The sequence below is a fragment of the Oryctolagus cuniculus genome, chromosome 5, assembly GCF_051225735.1.
Source record: "Oryctolagus cuniculus isolate XC-2025 breed Fujian yellow rabbit chromosome 5, ASM5122573v1, whole genome shotgun sequence".
NCBI lineage: Eukaryota > Metazoa > Chordata > Mammalia > Lagomorpha > Leporidae > Oryctolagus > Oryctolagus cuniculus.
The window spans coordinates 82,274,172-82,292,084 of NC_142871.1; the positions used below are offsets into that span (position 1 = coordinate 82,274,172).

The 17,913-nt window shown below is 45.2% G+C and overlaps 1 protein-coding gene across 5 annotated transcripts in view; it reads left to right on the forward strand.

Moving 5' to 3' along the window:
- The window catches only part of BACH2 (BACH transcriptional regulator 2), a 388,459-nt gene that overhangs the window by 214,107 nt on the left and 156,439 nt on the right, over window positions 1–17,913 (forward strand). Inside the window, exon 3 of one of the 5 annotated variants that reach the window (XM_070073780.2) lies at window positions 9,444–9,592. The exons of 2 other annotated variants lie outside the window; for them this stretch is intronic. The gene's annotated coding sequence lies outside the window, so the exon portion shown is untranslated. Of the gene's footprint in view, window positions 1–9,443; window positions 9,593–16,824; window positions 16,963–17,913 lie in introns of those variants that run through there. 2 more of the 5 variants (XM_089332897.1, XM_089332896.1) reach the window with 2 other exon arrangements.

A 17,913-nucleotide genomic window follows, 5' to 3' on the forward strand; every position in this document is an offset into this window, starting at 1 on the left:
GAGGTAAATTTCTCAGAGAGAAGGAGGCCAAGAGCGCTCAAGAGCCCAGACCATGTGTGGATCCTAGGAGCAGGCAAGGAAGGCAGAGTTGATGCCCATTCAGGCTCTCTAGAAAATCATATGAGGCTTAAAATTCACCTTGAATTTTGGTCCTTTTTAGTGGGCCTAATAGGACTTTCTTTTTTCCAAGTAACTACAATACAATAGAAAAAAACTTTTAAAGTCTAATACACCTCATGAAATATAACCATTTTAGAGTGAGCAAGCTAATTGACTGTTTTTACACAAGTAAATTTCTCTAAGACCTTTAGTTTTGTCACCTTACTTGACCTTTCACTGGTAGTACATGGGGTAAGTTGTTATGTTTCCTTAGAGGAGGGGGATGCCTTCTCTCCAAATCATAGTGACCAGAAGTGCTGTATGGAAAAGGGTATGGGGTGGATGTTGTGGTGCAGCTGCTTAAGCTACTGCTTGGGGAGCCCATATCCCATATTGGTGTGTCTGGTTCAAGTCCCAGCACATCTGCTTCTATCCAGCTTCCTGCTGATGCATCCTGGGAGGCAGCAGGTAGGGACTCAAGTATCTGGGGGTGTGCCATCTGTGTGGGAGACCAACATGGAGTTCCTGGCTCCTGGCTTTGGCCTGGCCCAACTCCAGCTGTTCCCAGGCATTAGGGGAATGAACCCACATATGACAGATAAATTCTCTCTCTCTCTCTCTTTCTCTCTCTCTCTCTCTCTCTCTCTCTCTTGCTCTTTCTGGGCAGGGGGGTCTGTGTTACTCTGCCCTTCAAGTTGATGACAAAAAAATGTTTTTAGTTAAAAAAAATGTTTTAAAGCTTGGATGCAGATCACAGATAGTCTTGCAGTGTGACCTTGGGTGAGGTGCTTCACCAGCCTGGACAGAGTTAGGTCATCCACCCATGGGCTAGTAACACCTGTAAGATTCCTAGCACAGTTCCCGACAAATAGTTCTCAATAAATGAAAATCATCGTGATTATGATGATGCATCGCCTCAAGGGAATATTCTGGTTTTTTAGACAAAGTCTACAGAACACCCCAAATTATTTCAGGTTATGTCTTTTAAACTCTAGTTTATTTTCAGCTTTTTGTCTTCACCGAATTGTGGCAAATAGTTCTGATCGTACCAGTTTTGGACTGTAGAGGCGAAAACCTGAACATCCTCCTTGCTGTTTTTGTGAACTCCTTAAATATCAAAGAAGAGAATTTTCTAGTTGTGGTTCTCCAACTAGAACAGCTTGGTCCTAGAACCTAAAAGGTGAAAGTGGAAACTTTCAGAGTTGTTTTATCTCAATTAATTTTCTCCATCCTGCCTGACATGGGTGTATTTCCTCCCCTCGTCGTTCTCTGTGGCAGCAAAAGAGCACGCTTCCTTGCATCACCTTCCCATGCCAGTAGAACAAAACACAAAAGCCACAGCCTCTATGATTCACAGGTCTTTTGTTTCGTATGATTGACTGTTTAAATTCTGTTTGCAAGGTAGAGTTTTTCAAAAATTCATCTGTAGTTTCCCAACAATTCACATCAATGGACCCCTTTCTTTTTAAAACCCTTCTGTCTATAAAACGCTGTTTGCTCCATTTAGTGTTTCTGAATATGACTAAGGACTCCAGGGACATTCCAGTTACCATATTTGTCACTAAAGCTGTCACCAAATTTTTCATTTTACGTTTTTTCAGCCTGCGCCCCAGCAGGACATTTGAGTTTTGACCGTTTTCGCAGATAACAGTCTTCAAATGCCATTTGTATTTTTGGACCTAAGTTTTGAGCTCTTACTTTGTTATCTGACCACTGTAAATTGTCATTGTCCTCAAGCCAATGAGAGAACATGAAGGGTACACACACGCATATGGGTGTGGGTATCTGTGTAGATGTGGAAGGGTCATTTATTAGCCCTAAAAACTGCCAGTCTGGGGCCGGCACTGTGGGTAGCAGGTAAAGCCGCCGCCTGCTGTGCCAGCATCCCATCTGGGCACCGGTTTGAGTACCAGCTGCTCCACTTCTGATCCAGCTCTCTGCTATGGCCTGGGAAAGCAGTAGAAGATGGCCCAAGTCCTTGGGCCTCTGCACCCTCTTGAGAGACCTGGGGGAAGCTCCTGGCTCCTGGCTTTGGATCAGCGCAGCTCTGGCCATTGCAGCCATCTGGGGAGTGAACGAGCAGATGGAAGACCTCTCTCTTTCTCTCTCTCTGTCTCTGACTCTGACTCTCTGTAACTCCACCTTTCAAATAAAGAAAATAAATCTTTAAAAAAAAATAAAACCTGCTAATGTGACTTTGGACAGGGGGACCAGAAGTAGTGTTTTTAAAGGTGGGAAAGTCAGATTGGCTCACGATGTCATCTGTGTACAATCCCACTGGGACGCTGAGCAGAATCCCATTGTTTTGCTTGGTGAATCTTTCACTCCACATGATCCGGCTAATACAGAGAAGAGAATTAGCTCAGAAACTCTGTATTCCAAAGCTTGATTTGTCCCTGTCCTTGGCATTTAGGCCATCCTGGATTCAGGATCATAACAAGAGCAGAAAGCAGTTGTGAATATTTTGGTTTGTCTTCTTTGCATCACTTGAAATCCCAGGGAGGTGGGAAGAGGTGACAGCAGACAACTGACAAGAGAACATGAGGCGCTGTATGGTAGATTGGAAACGCAGGAAGCCACTTAGGAAGTATGCAGTTGGTGCTAGATGCGAGATGTTGATAAAAAGACCTCCAGCGGTAGTCTCCTGAGGGAAAGCAAATAGGGCTTTGCTCATCACCTCCTTTTAAAGTCGCTAAGAAAATTTCAGCTCAGAGTCAGGTTGTAGGGATAAAGAATGCCATCAGCCTTGCTTATGCGAGAAGTACATTCTAGAAAACCTGGTATAAACATTCCCTTGCCCACTGTTTACAGCTGGAAACTTCCTTGTGCATTTTATGACTGCTGCTGTAATTAAATGCCATTTTCTCCTTCTGGGCTTCAAGAAAACAGGTCTCAGTGAGTTTTTCTTTTAAGTGAATTTAAGATTATGCAAGAGGGAATTACTTAGAGATAATTTCCCATATCTGGGATATGCTACTTTACTTGTAAGGGAATGAATGGTAACCATTCAGATAGTTCTTTTCAAACTTTCCCGCAGCTTCTCTAACAGTAAATATGAAGAAATGAAAAAGCAGTGCTTTCATGCTTAGTGTAGCATTACCATATCTCCTCACCCACCTTTTCCTAAGAGCAGTCTGGTGAGCCACTTCAAGATGTTGTGAGGTCTTCGGAAATCAATCTAGCCGAAAAGCACCAGCAGGGCAGGAAGCGTCCAGGACTGAGAGCTTCACCATGGGTTTGAGACACTTCGATGGTGCCTGGCACGCAGGAGGAGTTGAGCAACCACTTGCTGAGTGTTGTCCGATAGGCTTCTGAGGTCTGAAGTGCGTCCACCAAAGCTGGTATTTGAAGCAGTCCAGAGCTACACTGTCCGCTAACCACGGACTGCATGTGGCTGTTGTAACTTAAAGCCATTGAAATTGGTTAAAATTAGAAAGTCAGTTCCTCATCGGACTGGGCATGTTGCAAGTGCTCAGAAGCCACATGTGGCTGGAGGCTGCCATATTACCCATATTACCCATATTACCCATATTACCCATATTACCCGGGGCCAGTCCTCAACTTTTCATCATCAAGTTGTGATGGACACTAGTACCGGCCAAAGTGAGTGGCCCCAATCTTTTTTGAGTGACCTTGATGTGTGCTCATAACCCACAAAAAAAGAAAAAGGAAAAAAAAAAAAAGAAAGAAAAAGCCCTTTTACATCTCTCCCCGCACCGTGGGACTGTAGCCAGGACAGCTGGATGCCTTCTGGGTGGCCATTGTTGTCAGACTCATCCACACAACAGTGTGACTATATACTCCTATTTGGCTTTCCCGATTGTTAAAGTAGTGAAACATTGGGACCAGTTTAAGCTCTTCTAGAACCTTCTTCCTGTGCCCTAGAGGCCCTGGCCATTTCCCTGGTCTTCCTCCCACCTCTCCTCAGTCCAGCAAAATGAGTGAGTTCATGTTTCCCCCACCCCCAGGGTCTGCCCCAGCACCCTAAGCCTCAGACTTCTGGGTACAGACCTCAAGAAGACCTTGAAGCCATCTCATCCAGTCTCCTCATTTTACCCAAGAAATCAGTTTCCAGAGAGTCACTCAGCTAGTCTGTGACCAGTTTAGAAATAAAACTCAAATCTAACCTGGTCCTTTTTGCTGTTGTCATTGACACATCTTTTAGTATCAGTTTCCCTAACTGTGAAATGGGGATTGATAACTTTATGCCTCGCAAGGTTGTTAGTAAAAAGAGAAATGGTGTGTAACATTTTTCTGTTTAGCTTACAATTTACAAAAAAAGAAAAACACTTCTTGTATGCATTGTCATTCTAATCCTCAAAAGAACCTGCTGCTGTGTTAGAGGCAATGAGTGACCGGCCCAACAAAGCAAAACTACTGTGGGGTAAGCCTGCATCTCATGTGGCTTGGAAAACTATCAAATCTTTTGTAAATGCAAGATAACATAACCATGTGGCACTACTAGCTTTTAGCTTGTGGCATTGAGAGTAATAACTTCATTCAAATGATCCATTTTTTTTTTTACTTTGAGAATATGCCAGTTGCACAGACTTTGCCTCAGCATTGAAACAGAAATGGGCTGCTTCAGAGTATTTTTTGAGATGAGAGAATCCAAATTACTAATTAGCTTTACAAGCGCTAGTTGTACAGCTTGCGTATCTGAAGAGCTTCTGGTAATCATTTATGTTATTAGTGGTGGTTTGTTTTTTGTATTTTCCACCCGAGCAGTTAGGCCCTTTGGAAAAAAACAAAGTGTACTCTTTGAGGGGTCATTTCCTCTGTTACCACTTTATTTTTCACACCCCATAGTCCTGGTGTGCTCAAACAACTACCCATATATCTGACTGTGGCCAAGAAAAGCCATGTCAGCCATTGTGTGCACTTTGACCATTGACAGGGAGAATGCTGCTAAACTTACACAGAAGCCACAGTGAAGGAGAGGGTCTCCTTTTGATACGGCTTGGGCCTTTTCATCATTTTTGTCAAAATTTTAATTTTCATCTTATTGGAAAGACAGAGAAAGAGGCAGACAGAAATTGGCCATTTGCTGATTCCCCCACTAAATGGCCACCATTACCGGAGCTGGGCCAGGCTGAAGCCAGGAGCCTCAAACCCAGTCTCTCAGCTGAGTGGCAGGGACTCAAGTATTCCAGCCATTATCTGTCACCTCCTGGGGTACACACCAGCAGGAAGCTGAAATTAGAAGCAGAGGAACTAGAACTCTAACCGGGCGCTCTGATACGGGGTGTGGGCATCCCCAAGCAGCGTCTTAACTGCTGCACCAAGTGCCTGCTCTACTTTGATCGTTTTGATAGAAGCGATCCTTTTAGACAAGAGTATTGGGAGAGATTGATTTCACTCATTCCCAAAATAATTTTGACAGATTTTTCGCTCCCACCCCCCCCTCAAACCACAGCTATTTTATAACATGTATGCATGCAAAAATTGAATTTTTAGATAAATTCAGTTTACAGGGGAAGAGTGAGGTTGTTTCATCCCATATAACAAAGAAATATCTCATTATTTTCTTTTATCACCATATGGAAATCATGGCATTGTCTACATCAGTCGTCCTGTAAGTTTAAATACACATTAAGGGGGAAAGAAAGAAGCATTATCAGAAGAAGCTACACTGGAAAGGAATGTCAGTCCTTCACACTCTTCATTTGCAGTGTGGACCCTGCAGGATGGCTCGTGCAGAGGGGACGTGAGGAGCAGGAGGGGTGTTCTGTCATCCACGAACTGGGGACTCGAGAGACCGCAATCAGTATGCACACGCACACCCACAGAGTGTCTTCAGGAAGCGTGCCCCTCAGGCACCCAGAGATCTGGAAGTTTGCCAGGAAAGAGATGAGGACTCCAGATGTGCACATTGATACCAGGCTGTCTAGGCCAAAGGAATAAGGAATGTGCCATAATGCATTTGCATGAGGGTGTCCAGACAGTATAACGAGGGTGCAGATTCATACGCCAGTGCTACAGTTTGGTTACCTAGGTACCTGTCGCCACTTTCAAAAATCTACAGGCAGGCAGTGTGGATGAGAATAGCTGCAGATTAAAGTTACAAAACTGCACAAAAAAAGAGGAGCATGGAGCTATGCACGGTGCTTTGGCAGCCTTAATTTGTAGTAGTCACACTGGGGAAGGATGTGTTTATGCGTTTGTATGATTGCTTTTATAAGTGTATTTTGTGTCTTCATGTCTTGCTTCTTGTATCATCTCTTCTGTGTTGTATCAGACTCTGATTTTTATTAATTTATTTGAAAGCAGAGTTATATAGAGAGAGGGTGAGAGAGAGAGAGAAATATCTTCCATCTACTGGTTCACTCTCCAAATGGCCACAATGGCCAGGCCTGGATCAGGTTGGAACCAGCAGCCTGGAACTCCGTCTGCATCTCCCACATGAATGGCAGGGACCCAAGCACTTGGACCATCTCCTGCTGCTTTTCCAGGCACATTAGCAGGGAGCTGGAACAGAAGTGGAGTAGCTGGGACTTGAACCGGCACTCGGCACTCATATGGGTTGCCAGTGCTGCAGGCAGCAACTTTAACCCACAACGCCACTATGCCAGACCCGTGTATCAGACTCTTAGCTCTTGCTCCCAGAGACACAGCTTCCTTCCTGTCAGCATGGGACCTTCAGTGGGTTTGCCATCATCTGGAGTTTGCTTGGCCATCTTTGCCAGTTTCTCTGCATCACATCAATGCTGTGATGGTGCTGACAGAAGAGTGAAAAGGCAAAGTGTATTATGCATAGCCAGACTTGGCCTCATCTTGGTACTGAAGACACTAGGCTCACATAGATCTTTGAGATCCCAAAGCTCAAATTCCTCTGAGCATATTAGACATAAGAAGGTGGAAACACATGTTTTTATGTGTGCAGCCACACCTTTTGATACCGATGCACTCAGCACCAGATGAGATAAAGCATGCAAGGCCCCTGTACCAGGTTGACCATGCCGTGAGCACACGTGCAGGTCACCTTGCATTCACCCATCTGACTGGAGTTTGTCTCAGTCTCTTTTCTTTTCTCTGAGGCTATGCTGAGAATGAGCAAAATATCCAAGAAACAGGAGACAACCAAAAGGAAGGGGAACACAAGGCCTCCGGTTCCAGCCGCTGACATTTCAGCCTGCAAACAACCTGCAGTTTTTCTTCTCATGATTCTATGTGAATGATTTCTGACCTCCCCCACACTCCTTCCCTGTGAAGACCCCCAGGGACAAGTCACACCTCCCCCCCAACTCCAGACTGGGTCTGGCCCAGATTTGGTGGGGAACCCACCTTAATCCCATGTCTCTTCCATGCGGAAAACAGCAAGCTGCTTACTATATACAGAAAACCAAAGGACAGTCACCTGGGAGGAGTCGCCCATGACTGGTACTGTGTGAGATGTGGGGGGCACAGTGTACCTCTCTGTGCCCGTGTTCCAGCTGGTGAACTTGACTCACCAGGCACCCTGCTGCTGGAAAGAGGGCAGATGGTGCAGTCTTTCTAGAATGCCAGTCATAACCCCTGAAGTTGATGCTCTTTCACTCCGGAATTCTTGTTCGGGGAACCTACCTAAGAAAATGTTCAGAAAGGCAGACAGTTTGGTGCTCAGCTGTCTCCCTCCAAATGTTATTTGCTGTAGCAAAAATGCAGAGCCATCAGTCTCTTGCCCACTGGCTGTCATTTTAGTTATCTGACCTACCTCTGCCTCCATGGGCATGGATGCGCGAGAAGACACCCTACCTAGTGCTCATTGTGGGGTGAAAACATTAATCTGTCTTACCAGGAAATGACGTGACATCAAATATCTGAATCTCTCTTCACTTCTAAAAGTTTGCTTACCGAACAGAAGCGATTTCTAAGATACATTGATTTAGTTCCTTACAAAATAGGAAATAAATAAGCATTAGTTAACCTTTAAAAATAAAATAAAAATGAGAAAAATGGTTAAATTAACAAGATGCATTTCTGTGGGGTAATAATATTACATAGATATTTAAAAGCATGTTTTCTAATACTTTTTGATAACTTGGGGGAAATGCTCATATAACACATTTTATTTAATAATTAAATGAAAAAGTAGAAATAAACACTGAATATGTTTGTGGATCTGCAAAGAATATTGGTCCACAATCCTTTATGTCTGGTGTTTTTTTTTTTTTTTAATTTATGTTTGTTTGAAAGTTAGGGAGAAAGGGAAAGAGAGAGATCAGTCTTCCAACCACTGCTTCCCTCCCCAAATAGCCACAAGAGCCAGTGTTGGTCCAGGCCACAGCCAGGAGCCTGGAGCTCTGTCTGGGCTGGGTTGGTGGCAGGGACCCAAGTACTTGGACCATCGTCTACTGCTTTCCCAGGAGCATTAGCAGGGAGCTGGATTAGAAATGGAGCAACCTGGACTCAAACCAGTGCTCCAATAAGGGATGTCACTCTTGCAGACGACAGCTTAGCTCACTATCTCAATCCTCTTGACCCCTATTTCTAAATCCAGAAGAGTTTTTTGAGTGGGAGGATGGGAAGAAACTTCTTGGATAGAAAAACCTGGCTTGGTCTAATATAAGCCTTTATTTTATCTCACTTAATAAGAATAAACAACTATTTTTTGTGCTTAATTATTTAATATGTTCAGTTATGGGGTGCTGCTGTCTCCCCTTATAGGACATTATGTAATAAATGGTAGTTACAGCATAAAACTCTAGGAAATCCATATAATTTTTAATTCAGAACCATACCTGGCCTCAGGAGTTTCAATAAAGTGGTTATGAGCCTATAAAACAAAATTTCATTAGTGGTTTGTCAGTGTCAAGATTACCATATATTATTTTTTTTCTTTATGCTTTTCTGTGTTTTCCAAATGTGGCTATAATATGCCTGTGTTAATGTATCATCAGGAAAAAAATGAGTAATTTAAAAACATCATATTTGAGGCATCAGAGAATCATCTTATTTCAGGCAGAATTCTCAAGTTAATCACTTGCTTCATGCGTCTTGTCTAGTTACGATAGCCACGTGTGTCTTACACCGAGATGTCCCCATTTGTTGAAAGAAAGCATTCATGATGTGAAACAGAGAAGGAGATAACAGATTGGAGACTGATCCGTCTCCAAGCTGCTTTAGGAGTCAGGAGAATTCTAAACAAAGCACCTGCGGGAATAGGACTTCCCACTGGGTGGAGCCTAGGCACTGGGGCCCATAGGTGATTTTATGATGTTCTGCTTTGTGACTTGGTGAGGAAGCAGACTTAGTGTCCAGGTCCTAGAGAACAGAGTGGGCAGTAGTGAGATCACAGGAAGCAGTGGGGAGCATTCCCAGGCCAGGTTTCCTCTGCTAATGGACAACTCTTCTCTCCTACCCAGGTGGACACTCACTGACCTCTCAGAAGGTGGCCCCACAAAGCTTTGGGGTCCATGTCTGAATGGATTGCTGTAGCCTTCTCATCTCTCCCTTCGCCCAGTCCCCTGCATCCTAAGACTCAAAGCCAGCACAGGACCTGGAAGGATTATATGTAAGTTTTGACCAAAGGTTCTCGTTCTTCACTAAGCAATTCTGACCATTTTCTTAGGCAACAAATAGCCCAGGTGCAAACAGCTCGCTCTCATCTCTTTCAACCAAGTGTCTCAAGAGTGAGAAGTGAGGAAAGGAGAAAGGGTTGCAATCTGCACACTGCTGCTCCCTTGATTCTTAAATCTTAGCTTGCAACAGACTCACCTTGGGGGGCTTATAAAAATGCAGGTTGCTGGGCCTCCCATCCAGGGTTTCTGACCCTGTCTCTCTGATGTGGGCCAGCAATGTGCTTTTCTGACAACAGGTTCCCAAGGGATGCTGATACAGCTGGTGTAGACACCCCAGGTTGGGAATCGCTGCTTGACCCCCGGTGTGAGCAATAATGGAAGAAAACCAATACCATTCACTGGTGATACGGAATGCCTTACTTAATACGTGCACTGTGTCTCGGAGTTCCCAGGCCTGCATGGTGGCTTCCCATTTGAACACCCAGCCACAGAGATGCCACTACTCCGTGCCAGCTTTCTCTCACAGTTGCTGGGACCAGTCATTCTTTGCCCTTGGTTTCCAACTGGTGTGACTAATAGCGCTGCTATTAGGCTTAAACAAAGGCTCTGGTCCTCTTGCAGGTGTGCCCACCATGCTTTTAGATACACTCAGAGGGGAAAATCTTTTTCCCCCTAGGTTGGGCAACATATTGTTCCCTTTCATGGTGAGTCATCCTGGTATTATCCCTTCCTCATAGGCTTAAATGGGACTTGATTGACAAAACACATGTGAGAAGGGATGCACACCTCCAATAAACAGCCCAAGTCAGCAAAACCAGATTGGGGTTTTTTTTTTTTTAAAGTTCTCGGGATTGACTTTTTTGGGGATCAGCATGTTGTGTGAAGTTTAGAACAGGCCAATCGCCTGTCTCCTGAGATCAGGTGTAGTCCATTGTCTATTATTAGCAAAACATAGAAGAGTGTGGTGAAACCAGCCCACGCTGGGTTATGTGTGACCATACACCTGTGGATGTACCAAGGGATCTTCTATTGCCATAGAAAAGCAATGCATGGACTTTGAAACATTTTGCAGGCAAGTAAACTTCCATTTTCTGTGAACTTTTTGGTATGCGCCTGTGAATATATGTGTCATTTGTGTATTTCTGAGCTTTCATTGTAGGAATTTTAAACAACATTTCTTTCTGCTGTTTTCTTGAGTTGATGTGAGTGCAAAAATAGTCTGAGTGATGCTGTCCAGGAAATGTTTGAGAAATTTCTGGGCATTTTAAATCTGTGGCTAAGCACTGTGATTTATAACATTTTACTTGGATATGGTAAATGTTATCATTCAAAGTAGCACTTAGGATTTACAGTTCTTTTATTATAACGCTCTGGAATTGAAAATAATTGCTGTTAATAAAGCGACTGCCAAGCAACTCAGTAATGAAGCGGCATGTCTATTGCCTCAACACGAACCACGCCAAAAATTCTGGGATGGATTTGAATGCCTATGTTTAAAATAAAACTCACAAATTAGAAAAAGAAGACCCAAAGCGATGGGTGATGCAAAGAGTTCTAGAATGGAATTAACCCAGGGGCTCTCTTCTGGGGCGGGGGGTGGGGGAGGCTGGCGGCCGGCAGGGCTGTGAGTGATGCTGGCTAATGCCGCGCCCTCCCGGAGGGCAGCATTGCTGCCTGGCTCTGCTGAGATTTTCTGCAGGGCGTTTTGGGAAGAGAAGGGTCTCAGCGTCTGACTCATCTTCAGCAGTGAGTGAAAGGCGCGGGGCTTGGCTGTGTCCTGCTCTGCCATTCTGCGAATCCTCACAGCTACACCGCAGGGTTCCCCTAGGCTGACTTTGCGGGCGGTCAGTCAGTTTCCTGTCTGTAGGGCAGGGGAGGAAGAGACTGCTGTGCCTCTTCAGGTGGCTCCCAAAGCCTACAACAGACCCCTCTGACCCAGTGCGCATCCACCTGAAAACCTGGGCGGGAGCGGGGGAGGGGAGAAGCCGCCGTGCTTTCTGCTGCGTTTTGCTGTGAGCCTACAACTGCTCTTTAAAGTTTGTTAATTTAAAAATAACTGATGTCCAGATAGTATGGAGATTCCAAAAAAAAAAAAAAAAAAAAGGAACAGAATTACCCTAGGATCCATCCAGCACTTCTACTTCTGGGTGAATACCCTGAAGAAATCAAAGTAGGGATTTGCACAGGTAGATAACTGTCCACTGGTGTTTGTAGCCACATCGTTCATAGTAGCTGAAGGTTGCCTGTGAATCACAGGGCAGGGTAGTGGGTGACCTGTAGTCCTATGAGGACCATGCAGCATGGAACCCACTAGGTTAGCTCATTGGCCCTGCTTTTTATTCTGCGTTTCTAGAAAGTGGGCCTAGGAGAGCAATCAGCAGATCTCATGGTGCCTACTAGCCGAGTTTTCTCAAGGTCTCCTTCATTACCTTCAGGCCCCACCTCAGGGGCTGACCAGGAGACCTTGGAATTCTTGAAGAGCACTATAGAAAGATGCATAGCTTGAAAAAGCCCAGGAACCACCCTTCTGAATTATCTGGCTTTCTCCTTAAGATATCAAGGTTGACAGACTGATTGATTTGATGTGAAAGTTGGAAAGATACATAGATTTCCCATCTGCTGATTCACCCCCAGCCCACATGCCCACGGAAGCCAGTACTGGGCCAGGCTGAAACCAAGAGTGAGACACTACATGTAGATCTCAGCAGTTCAGTATGGAATGCAAATGTCCCAAGCAGCAGATTAACCACTGTACCAAATGCTTCTCCCAAGATATCAACTGTGTGTGTGCGTGTGTGCGTGTGTGTGTGTGTGTGAGAGAGAGAGAGAGAGATACACAATTATATAGTTATGTGTTTGGCTCTAAGAAAAAAGGATAAACAAAACCAAAAAAAGAGGTAAAACTGAGTCACCAGTTGAAGTACAACATATATATAAATCAGTCCCCTCATTCTCACACCAGGATTTGCAAACCTGCTTAGAAAGAAAATCTACTATTTTCACGTAGCAAGTGGAGACCAGGGCAAAAAATTTCTGAGTCAGTTGCTATGGGGTTCTTCTAAGATTAAAAAAGGTAGAGGTGGGGGAAGGGATCAAAGATTGAGAGGGAAAAGCAATCCAGGCCAGCAAATACAAAGAGAGAAGAAAGTACAAGGCTTAGTTTGTAGCTTTGCCATCCACATGGACCTTCCAGAACCCAGCCTAGAGTGAAATGGCGTGGATGTAGACTCTAAGCAAAATGTGAGTTCAGAGGATGTCATCTTTCCCCCGAGAAGACCATCATCCACATCGAGTGACGTAAGGTGGAGAAAACCCACACAGACAGACCCCTGGGGGCTGTGTTTCCTAGGAATCAGATTGCCTGGTTTCAGGCACTGAATTCATGTTTACTGAGGGCTTAACTATCTGGAGCCTAACTAACGAGAACCCTAAGTTAGCTAAGCATCCTTCCTCACCCCTAGCCCATCCCCTCCCACACACCCCACCCTACCACACACACCCCACTTCCCCTTTTCAGAGATAAAGGTTCAGAAAACAAGATAGCTTTGGTTTTTAGTAAAGAGGGGAAATACGCCCTGGAGGATATTTGTAGCTGATGTCACTGGCCTGCTGAATCATAGAGAATGGCTGAATATTTTCAAATTAGGGAAAGACATTGCTTTGGGAAGACTGTCAACAAAAACATCTAGCTACCAGAAGACTGAAACAAACAAACAAAAATCTTCTTGAGCTCAAAGAGTCTAATTAACTGATGTTTTATTGTGCCTATTTTTGTGCCTTACCAGTAATCTAAAAATGTTGGTCGGGGATAGAAAACCAAACCATTCCTTTTTAATCTTCTTGAGAAACTGCAGGTTTGGTTTTTAGCACCTTTCCAGTGCCGGCGTTTAAATGTGACATATTCTGTTTATGTGTTGAAGCACTCTAACAGTTTTGAAATTACTGATTTTAAGAAGACTGAATCAATAATTTTATGAACCTCAGTATTTAGCTCCTGTTATAGTCATTGGAGAACCATTGGCAGAGTTTTGAAGCCAATTCTGGTTTTGGGTTTTTTTGGTTTGTTTTTTTAAGAACGTACAATATGATTCCTTGTAATGGATTCAGTTTCACATTTATATTCTACTCCAGGCATCATAAAAATTAATTTTAATTCTCTGGGTAGTCACCAGTGGTACAGTAAGCTACAATATTACCAGCGTGATAATATACATTAATATATAAATCAAAAATTTCAAACAGTATCCCCTCTGAGTCTCCAGATAAACTAAGCTATATTGTGTTATACCATCGACTACCAAAAGTGATAGCAGTTGTTACAGAAGTTTATCCATTTATTCTTTTTTTTTTTTTTTTTTTTGACAGGCAGAGTGGACAGTAAGAGAGAAAGACAGAGAGAAAGGTCTTCCTTTGCCGTTGGTTCACCCTCCAATGGCCGCCGCGGCCAGCGCGCTGCGGCCGGCGCACCGCGCTGATCCGATGGCAGGAGCCAGGAGCCAGGTGCTTTTCCTGGTCTCCCATGGGGTACAGGGCCCAAGCACCTGGGCCATCCTCCACTGCACTCCCTGACCAAAGCAGAGGGCTGGCCTGGAAGAGGGACAACCGGGACAGAATCCGGCGCCCCGACCGGGACTAGAACCCGGTGTGCCGGCGCCGCTAGGAGGAGGATTAGCCTAGTGAGCCGCGGCGCCGGCTCAGTTTATCCATTTATTCTAATAGTTTCCAATCTGTTAATCTTTGTAGAAATGACTTTTTGGATGCACCAGTGAAGTTCTCCCTGGGCCCTAATTTAACTCAGGGAACCGTAGCATCTGTTGCCAAGGGCACCCCTTTGAATTTCTCAGGGCCTGGCATCAGCAGCTTTTTCCAGCTGCAAGGTGCACAAAGCATATGTCATGAGGAAGAGGAGGATCTCTGCTCTTCTGCCCTAGCACGGTATTTGCAAAGCTTTGGAGAAGGACAGGATTGTTAGTCCTTGTAGTGCTTGGCTGGAGGCTATGATCTGTTACTTCCAGCAGATTTGTTGCCTATATCCCATGCCTTATTTGTCACCAGGTCATTGTCACCTTTTATCAAAACAGGAGCAGCTATGTTTCCTTATTATCGAATTAATGTATATTTATTCTATATAATTAGTATCATAATAGAAATGAAGAAAGAAGAACATAAGTTACCTGTGATCTAGCTACGCAGATACACAGCCTACCTGGCAACTCATACTTTTGTATGTTTTTCCAGAGTTTTTTTCAGCTAACCCACTATTTCCAGATCTACAGGCGCTGTTCTGGACTGATAAATCTCTCACGTTGATAGCACTGGGAATGAATTCTTTCATAGGACAGTGACCTCTCCAGTGTCCTACGAAGGGCAGATAGCTGCATGAACACACCCGCATCTCTGGCAGATGGAAATTTCCATCAGTATTTTTACTTCTATATTCTGTCAAGAAAAATGATCTGCGTAGCCCTGCAGAGTCTGAGTGGGCCTCCAGAATCAGGAAAGAAAGATTCAATGGTGTGCACCAGGGTTTTGGTGTTAGGTCAAGTGATCGTGTTCTAGTCATTAACAGTCAGCAGTCAGTGTACTGTAAGGCGGTTTGGCAGAAATGGGAAAAGTTAATGTAGCCAGATGGCCCCATCCCCTCATCCACAACCCAAACAGAGGGACTCCAGTACATCTCTGGGTTTACAGTTGTTGGGAACAAAGTCCCATTCAAAGATACACCTTCCTGTGCCGTAAACCAGAGTTCTCCTTCAGCTTTGCCTTCCGTATCCCCACTCAGAGAAGCATCTCTTCAGATTCCTCTGGGGTGGTCCGGTAACCACTTGAGTTGGCTGAAATCTCCGTCCTCCCTTGAGAAAGCACTCGGCCTTCAGCCTGGGGTGAATCCCACCACTCAGCCATGATTAGGAAGCCTTTGAGCTCCAAAAGAAAACCCATACAGGGGCTGGCACTGTGGCGTAGCAGGTAAAGCCACTGCCTGCAATGCCAGCATCCCATAGGGGCACTGGTTAGAGTCCCGGCTGCTTCACTTCCTATGCAGATCTCTGCTAAGGCCTGGGAAAGCAGTAGAAGATGGTTCAAGTCCTTAGGTCCCTGCACCCACATGGGAGACCCAGAAGAAGCTCCTGGCTCCTGGCTTTGGATCTGCACAGTTCCGGCCATCACTACCAACTGCAGAGTGAACCAGCGGATGGAAGATCTCTCTCTCTTTCTCTCTCTCTTTGACTCTCCTTCTCTCTTTCTGTATCTCTTTCAAATAAACTAAATCAATCTTTAAAAAAAAATATATAGAAGCTAAGGGATCATTAAAGGGATCATCTGAGAAGTGTCATACAAGTGTCACCTGTACAAACTCTTAAGTCAGTGAGGTAGGCAGTATTTGTCAGCAACTTCTAGAAGCAATTCTATGTGTTTTTCTTACATCGTCTGGATTTGGCGTTAGTTATACCTGGGTCTTGTCATCCCCTGTACCAGGCTCTAGTTTCCTTGAAAGCAGAGACTGCATTCCTTCAGCTCCCTTGTGTCCTTAGTTGGAATGGGGACCCAGGAAGTATTGACTGGAGCGACTGTGTCTGTGGCTCCTCGCTGACAGGTGGCTGAGCGTGCCCGGCCCGGGTCCCCATGTTTCAGCTTCTTCCTCCAACAGGGGAAGGGCGCTGTCTTCGCTGAGTGTCCCCAGCCGTGTGTAGTGCCCCGGTTGGGTACAGGTGTGGGGAAGTGGTGTACAGTACTTTGATCGGCCCCTGGCGGAGAAGATGCTCATGTGGATAATGAGAATGGGGTTCTTTGTCTTTACTTTCAGTTTGACCACCTTACTGCAGTGAGTCATAGCGCTCACGGGCACGTCGCGTAGCCCGAGACTGGCCCTCGGACTGTTCATGACTTTGTATATCTGAATTTCCCCTTACATTAACAGCCGGCATTTGTCATATAATTTCAAGAACACGCCACAAGTTAGTCGGCTTTGTAGTGACATTGAGATTAACTTTCTCTAACCTAAGCCAGTGAAAACTAAAATGCTCCTCACCACATAAAAAGTTTTGCTTTCGCTGTGTTCAGACCCCTCCCACCTTGTCACAGCACAGTCATTTGGAGTGTGATTTGGGGGCGGTGTGGTGGTTTCTCAGTGGTGTATGACCCACTTTTTTGTAATACTTAATTGCCCGTGTTTTTACAACACGAGTCAGAAGTTCGGGCGGTAGTGGACTGTAACTTCAAAAAGGTTTTGAGAGACATCGCATCGGTGCTGCTCGGGCCCCGTGCATCTCAGAGGAAGGTGCTGGCTCTGCAGGGTGCGTGTCAACTACCCGAGGATAAGAGAACCTTCCCTCTAGTTTCTGGATAATGAGCAAGTCCACAGGTAAAGATGCCTTCCTCAAAGTTGGCTTTTTGTGGCTTCAGTTCTTTGTTGAGCTGGACTTGGAGGTTGTGATGGCCAGGTGCTTGCGTGTTGTGGTGGTTTGCGGAGGACTCCGAGGGACGAGCCTTTGAATGCGCACCCGGAGACTTTAATGACTTCTGCTTAAAAATCCGACAAGATTGCGATCTGATCTCTGATCTCTGTCCTGGCTGTGCTCCTTGGCAGATGATGACATCCTTGCCATCGGTTTTGTTTCCTTATTTGCTGTCAGCGTGGTTGTCTGTAAGCAGGAGTGGAGTGGCTTCTCTCTGTGGTGGTGTCCAGGCGTGAGCAGGTGCTTCGTGAGCTTCAGGCTGTGGGGTGGTGAAGTGCCGTCAGGGCAGACGGACAGGGCAGAAAGCTCAGGAGGGAATGGGCGGCAGGCGATCCTGTGTCTGGGTGAGCTGCTTGCTCTGAAAACTAACAGACCTAAGTCAAGGGCGATTGGCTTCCTTTTGGCAAAACCATCCCTGACAGTCTGCTCTGCTTTAGAAATGTTTATGCCTGTGATTCCACCTTTGTTCCTTTGAAGGAATCTTGAAATACCGTCATTGTTTCAAAACAAAATATTACAGCGATCCGTCTTGCTGACTGTGCAGAGATTTGAGTGCCGTCCTTTGCTGAGGGCCAGCAGGCGAGGTGTCCCCAGCAGGCTGGGGGGTGCACCGGGGACCATGGCAGCTAAGCGTCTCTGAATATGCCCAGCGATAAGTCAGCCTTGTTTTCCCTGAAAGTCCTGATGCAGAAGCAGCATGAAAGTACAGACACTAACTGGAAAAAATGTCACACATTTGAGCCACTTTGCATCCCTTGTTAGTTCGAACCCTGGGTTTTTCACATTTATGAAGTTGTGCAGTAGGTGGAGCAGTGTGGGTGGCCCAGAAAAAGCAGTGGTTAGAATAAGATTTTCCA